The following is a 6,977-nucleotide window of genomic DNA, read 5'->3' as shown; positions in this document are numbered from 1 at the left end:
GTCAATTGTTATGCAGGTGTGTTCTTTCTGGATGTGTGGATGTAGAAATATCTGCTTTATAGAAGGGTACATGGAGAGTAGACGGTTAGGGTTAGTTACTAGTAGCCTGGATGTTGGAGAGGATGCCAATGGTTAGAGGAGGCGACTTCAAGAGGCGCCCATTGTCGGACTTGGACCTTCAACAAGAAGTCATATGCAATACTTTTTCATGTTTTACATCACTGATGTTGAGGCTTTACAGTCAACGGATGTTACATTTCATCGTTATGAATAGATGGATAAACAGAAACAAAACTCAAAATTTCAGACGTGCTGACTTAGGCTAAAGAGGCAAAATTCAAGTACATAAAAAAGTGAAAGTAAAAGACACCATCAAAAGGCACAAAGTAGAGATAGGAAAGACGTCAATGATAAATAGATACTCTATAATACCACTAATACTAATACCACTCTACAAAGTCTTAGTAAGACCACACCTAGAGTACTGCATCCAGTTTTGGTCACCACACTATAAAAAAGATGTAGAAACTCTGGAAAGAGTGTAGAGAAGAGCAACCAGGATGATGAGGGGACTGGAGGCTCAAACATACGATGAGCGGTTGCGGGAACTGGGCCTGGCTAGTCTAGAGAAGGACCAGGGGAGACAGGAGAGCATCTTCCAATATTTGAGAGGCTGCCACAGAGAGGAGGGCGATCAAGCTATCCTCCAAAGCCCCCGAAGGCCAGACAAGGAATCATGGATGGAAACTGAAGAAGGAGAGATTCAACCTGGAAATTAGGAGAAACAGTGAGAACAATCAACCAATGGAACAGAAGTTGTGGGATCTTCATCCCTGGAAGCTTTCAAGAAAAGACCGGACAGCCATGTGTCCAGAATGGCATAGGGTCTCCTGCTTGAGCAGGGGTTGGACTAGATGACCTACAAGGTCCCTTCCAACGCTCTTATTCCGTATGAACATTAAGCTCAACCACATCAGCCAGAAGAAAAGAAGGACCTAAAGCAACTGTCCCTGCCTGCTGGCTTTCATCACCAGCATCTTCGGTGGCCATTTGAGCTAAGGATTATGGAGTTTGTTGTCCAGCACGAGTGAAAAGCACCCAGTGGTCAAGCACTGTTTTAGACGGCCAGACGGCCTTTTCTCCCAGAGCAAAATAGCATTTTTCTTCCATTTTGCTCACAATCTCCTGTGTGATGGTTGGCTGAGAGAGGGGACCAGCCTCTCAAGGAGCCTCACCGGAATTGCCTCACTCACCTCGTGGCTCCCACCATTGCAGCCTCCATCAGAGCCCAAGGCTGAGACCTCCGCATTCCCTGCCCAGCCTGTGATTTCCAAATATGCCCCCAAATGTAACCATGAACCTCCCATATTGGGGAAACGAAGGCCAAGCCAAGTTTCACCCAGGCCTTTTTCAAATAATAATGGAAACTGGGAGCCTCTGATTTCTATGAAAAGAGGTATCCAAAACCTTCCGGACATTTTCGACCTCCCCCCCGTGTACTAATTGATTCACTTTCAGGAATAGAAACAAACAAAAAAAAAATACCCCAACAGAAAACCCATCAACCTGCGTGGCCCAGGGGGAGCCTTTTCCCTGGGATCTGGGTGAGGGGCAGAGAAGTGTATTTTCTTCCCTTCCTCGTCCTCTGTGAGGTTTGGCCAGGAGACAAGAGCCCCTCGGGGGTTCAGGTGGCCCCCACCACGGAGCTACGGATCCCTTGTCATCTGCAGGGGAGGGGGGGGATATTTTGAGCACAAAGGCGCATGTGTGCCAAAGGAGAAACCAGCTTCCTGCATTTGGACATGGCGTATTTTAAAAGGCAGCCGGGCTCTCGGCATTCTGGGGTCAGGGCCGTTAAAGGCCGACTGTTTTGGAACACCCACTAAGATGATGATCTGCCACACGCGCACACACACACGCACACGCATAAGAAGCGTGGCAGGGCTTCCCCAGAGAAGCTGGGAGGCTGCCTTCTGACCTTTCTCACTTGTGCAAACATCCTCCTGCCTGTCAGAGAGAACATGGGCAGCTGAGGGTGGAACTGTGGGGTCCTTGGTGCTCTCTGAGCTTGGGGGTTTCGTTGCAGATGTTTCATGACCCAACTAGAGAACATCATCAGTGCTGGAAGAGAAGGGTTTCAAGACAGGAGGAAGGAGGAGGAAAACTCTCTGAGCTTGGCTGTTTGCTTGCAGACGTTTCATGATCCAACTAGGTAACATCATCAGTGCTAGCAGGGAGAAGGGGTTTGCAGGCACATTAGAGGCACATGGGGAGCCAGTTTGGTCGAGTGCAGTGATGGTGAAACTTTTGGGCACCAGGTGCCCAAACCGGAACATGTGTGCGTGTCTAGGGGAGACATGATAGCATTATTCCAATATCTCAGAGGTTGCCACAAAGAAGAGGGAGTCAAACTATTCTCCAAAGCACCTGAGGGTAGAACAAGAAGCAATGGGTGGAAACTAATCAAGGAGAGAAGCAATTTAGAACTGAGGAGGAATTTCCTGACAGTGAGAACAATTAATCAGTGGAACAGCTTGCCTCCAGAAGTTGTGAATGCCCCAACACTGGAAGTCTTTAAGAAGATGTTGGATAGCTATTTGTCTGAAACGGTATAGGGTTTCCTGCCTAGGCAGGGGGTTGGACTAGAAGACCTCCAAGGTCCCTTCCAACTCTACTATTGTATTGTATTGTCTGTTCTGGCCAGTTTTCAGGCAGTTTTTCAGGCCATTTTCAGGCTGTTTTTGGCCTGGGAAAAAAACAGCCCAAAAATGGCTGGAAAACAGCCTGAAAATGCTTTGGGTTTTGGCTCTCTTGGGCTGTTTTTCAGGCCATTTTCAGGCTGTTTTCTGGGGCTCCGGCGACAATCAAGAGGGAAACAATACTCCAGCCGAGGAACTAACAAGGTAGGAGCAAGCAGCAACCTATACTCCAACCAGGAACTACCACGATCGCTCCCACCAACTCTGACAGGACAAGTATATAAAATAAGAGCAAACCTCCCTCCCTCCCTCCCTCCTTGCACTGATGATGTTACCTAGTTTGGTCATGAAACGTCTGCAAGAAAACAATGAAGCTCAGAGGCCACCAAGGACCCTCCATTCCTCCTTCCAGCAGCTTTTTGATAGACGGGAATGAGATAGGATGAGGTGCAAAGAAGCATCCATCTCTACGGGAGCCTAACAAATGGGTGGAGTGTCCGTCGTGCCATCCTAGCGGCCATCCTGACTTCCTTTTAAGCCCACCCTGCGGACTCCAAGCCTCCCTCTGGGTTTTTTCCTCACTCCGGGGATTGCCAAGGATGGACCCGAATCCAGATAGGATCAGCCAGATGTTGTGACTAGGGGAGAAAATGTATCTGGACTGCAATGGAAGGGCCACATCAGATCCATGGCTGAAACTGACCGTGTGTAACCCAGTTTCTCCTGCTAGAGAGTCAGGAGGGAAGAGATCTTCCATTCCTCCATCAAGGGCATCTTCCTTACTCTCTCTCTCTCTAGCGGTGTTTGTCAACTCTAAGATGGGGGGACTTCAACTCCCAGAATTTGCTGGCTGGGGAGTTGAAGTCCACCCATCTTAAAGTTGCCACGGATGACAAACTTTCCTCCCTAAGTATCTTGGGACCTCGAGGTCAGTCTGAGCCATCAATTGTCAGAGCTACTCTCAAGCAGAAGTCCCGTCTCCTGCCTCCTTTGAGCCAGGGGATCCTCGGGGAGTCAAGAGGGCTCCATTCACCCGCGTAATGCCCTTCAAACGATGCAAAGAGCCTGTGGCCCAGCGTTCTGTTTTCATTTGCTCTCCAAGACGCCACCTGTGTACTTTTAACCGCAGCGCAAAGGCTCTCGTAGCATCCGGAGGCTTTTGGTGGCCGGGAGGGTCTTCTTTTTAAACCTTGGGATATACGCCTCTTTTACCTCGCAAAGCTCCCCTTTCGTTTTCCTTTCCTGGTCCCGCTGTGTAATTGCGGGTGTGTTGGAGTGGGTGGGTGGCCTGCTTGAAACGATTCTGTGGCAAAGCCCTGGATCTTCACCCACCGCCCCCCGTTGCTTGGCTTTTTTAGAAAAGTGACTTTTCTAAAGCTCCGAGAGTTTGAAACTGCCTCGTAGTGGTTTAGGTTGGCTCTCGGGTGGCTCATAGCTAGTCCTCCCACCCACCCACCCACCCACCCCTTCAGTCGGTGGTGTCAGAATGTCTTCATATGTACGGCATTCCTTTTTCCAGGCGGAAAAATTAAAGCAGATGAGATTAATTTGCAATTTCATTTCTTTCCATGAGCATTGGATCTGGAGAAAGGAAGAGGACAGGATTCAATTCTGCCAGGGAGGGAGAGGGAGGGAGAGAAACAAAGTGTGAGGGAGACAGAGAGAAAGAAAAAAAGAGAAACAGAAGGAGAGAGAGAGGCAGAAAGAGAAACAGAAAGTATGAGAGAGGCAGAAAGAAAAAGGGAAAGATAGAAACAGATGGAGAGAGAGAGAGAGAGAGAGAAAGGAGAGGGAGGGAGGGAGGGAGAGAAACAGAAAGCGTGAGAGAGGCAGAGACCTACGGACTGAATCCTTCCCTAAGAATTCTCTGTCAAATGTCACAGTCGCGCAGGGCCAAGGGATCTCCCTATCAAATAGTCTTTTGGGGATCACTCCGACCACACACCCCGCAGCCTTTTGTGCAACGCCTTCTCCTGCGCAACTCCCTCTGCACCCAGACACAGAGGCACCAAGGGCAACTGGAGCGTTTTGACCTCTGTCCAACTCAACATTTGCTCCCCTGAAACAAAAACCAGGGTTGTGTTTTTTTCCTCCCCTGCCCCTTCCCCATTCAGGGTTGGAAATGGTCATTCCGAGACCCGACAGGAATCACCAGAGGAAGGATATTAAGTGATCCTTTGGGCAGCCGATCCCTTTAACGCTCCAAAGGGAATCAACACAAGAACCAACCAAGTAGCCTCTTGTAATCCTGCAGCGCCACCTAGTGGGAGGTTTCTCAGGCCTGTTGGCTTCTAGCAGCACACAGGATGTGTCATCACAGCCAAACAACACAATGGAAAATTAACAAGAGTTCAAAGTGGGGATGTATCGCTTGTGGATCACAAAACAGCCAGTAGGATGCGGCGATTAGACGTGGGCAGATCAAGATCCTCGTCCTCCATGGCAGCCGTCTGGGTGACTGTCGACCTAATTGGTCCTTCCCATCTCAGATCAGCGTCGCCTTCTGTAACATCCTGGCTGGAAAAGAGATCCCCGATTGCGTCCTGCGAGCACAAACGGGCCCTGGCACCAAGCAGCGGTTTTAAAAGGTTGACTTGGAAACTCTCACCAGCTGGCCCGCTGGCGCTCCACTTGGGAGAAATAATAAGCCTTTTCCCCAGGAGGCCAACAAGAGCTTTTTCATTTGGAAAGCTAGCAAGGCAAGAATGGAGGCAGCTCCCAACAACCAAAGGGATTGCAATCCCATCAATCAAAGGGGAAGGGGTCTCGCTCGCCCTGGCCAAAGGCCCAGGTGAGAGATGGACAACTCTCAAAGTCCACGGGTCGTAGTTGTCGCTTGGCCTAGATCAGGGGCCTCCAAACTCTGCAACTTTAAGACTCGTGGACCTCAACTCCCAGAATTCTCCAGCCAGCATTTAAGCACAAGCCCCACAGTGGCCAAGTCTGAAGGGGGGGGTGGCCTAGATGAAGGCCGGGTCTTTGCGGGTCTTCCAAATGCCAGCAGAAGTGGGCGTCATCCGGGTGGTCAGAGAGCTGCCGCGGAGGAGAAGGCCTCCTTCCAGGGTCCTGAGACATGATAAGTGTTGAATTGCAAGAAGATGGCCAAGCAGACGTAGATGCAACTCTGTGAGTGCTCCCTGCACTTATAGTAATTTAAAAAACGGGGAGAATTACTTGCTCCACTAAGCAATCTAATTTCACGTAACGAGGTGAATTGAGGAAAGTATTAAGCTTTCCCTTTTCATCTCCTTCCCGTTGACCTTCTCTGGCCTACATTTACCCTGAAGTTGAGAAAGGGAGAAGCCACTTTCTTATTTCAGGACATGGGAGGAGGAAACGCCCCTCGTCCTCACTCAGGGGGTCTCTTCCTGGGCTCCCCCAGTGAGATGGAAGTGAGGTCAGCCAAGCGAGCCCAAGCTCTTCACCCCTGCTAGGAGCTACCCAATAACCAACGCCTTCCCCACCCACCACTGTCGGCTGTTGGTGTCATTTGTGCCTATTAACCTTTGGCTCACCCCAAAAATGTTGAAGTGTAACTCAGGGCTTTGTCAACGGAGGCTTTGAAGTTCTGTGTTTGCATTGCTTGGGTATCAGTTGTGAAGAGGCCTCTTGCAATGAAAGCACGATGCTCCCATCAGGTTGCTCCCTGCCCTCGGGGTCCACGGCACCCCCCACGCAGAGGGCTGGGGGTGCTTGTGGGAGACTCACAACCAGCAGAGCAAGGAAGGCATAAAGGCCCCGTGCATGAAGCCCAGAGCAACGCAAAACATTCAAGTCACCTTAGGAGACAAAGGAAACATGCAATCAATCCTTGGGCCGGAAGGAGCCTTGGAGGTCTTCTAGTCCAACCCGCTGGGCAAGGCAGGAGACCTTACATCATCCTGGATAAAGGGATGGTGTCCAATTTCAGGGATCGGATTAAAAAGATGATCAACGTCTTGGCCCAAAATCTAGATTTTTTTTTTCAATAAAGGAAAAAGCAGCAAGAATTTGTGAGGGAGAGAAAGAAATGGACTATTTTGGGGTTTTCTATGTCACCCAAAGGACCAAGCACAACCATCCAATCATAGATTTAATAGCTGGAGACGGTGAATATAGAGAAACATTCTGAAAAAGGGGGCATCTGCTGAGTAAAATCACCAATGTTGAGTTAGTACTCTGCACTTACTAATAATTCTATCACCCGTGTACCAGTTAAGCTTCCATGAATTGTTCAATTGGTAAAAAGCAGCTTAAAGCAGTAACACCTTCAAAGACAACAAATCTCTCCCCCCCCCT

The sequence above is a fragment of the Natrix helvetica genome (genome assembly GCF_964273705.1).
Source record: "Natrix helvetica genome assembly, chromosome: 3".
Taxonomy (NCBI): domain Eukaryota; kingdom Metazoa; phylum Chordata; class Lepidosauria; order Squamata; family Natricidae; genus Natrix; species Natrix helvetica.
Note: the sequence above shows the minus strand (reverse complement) of the source record.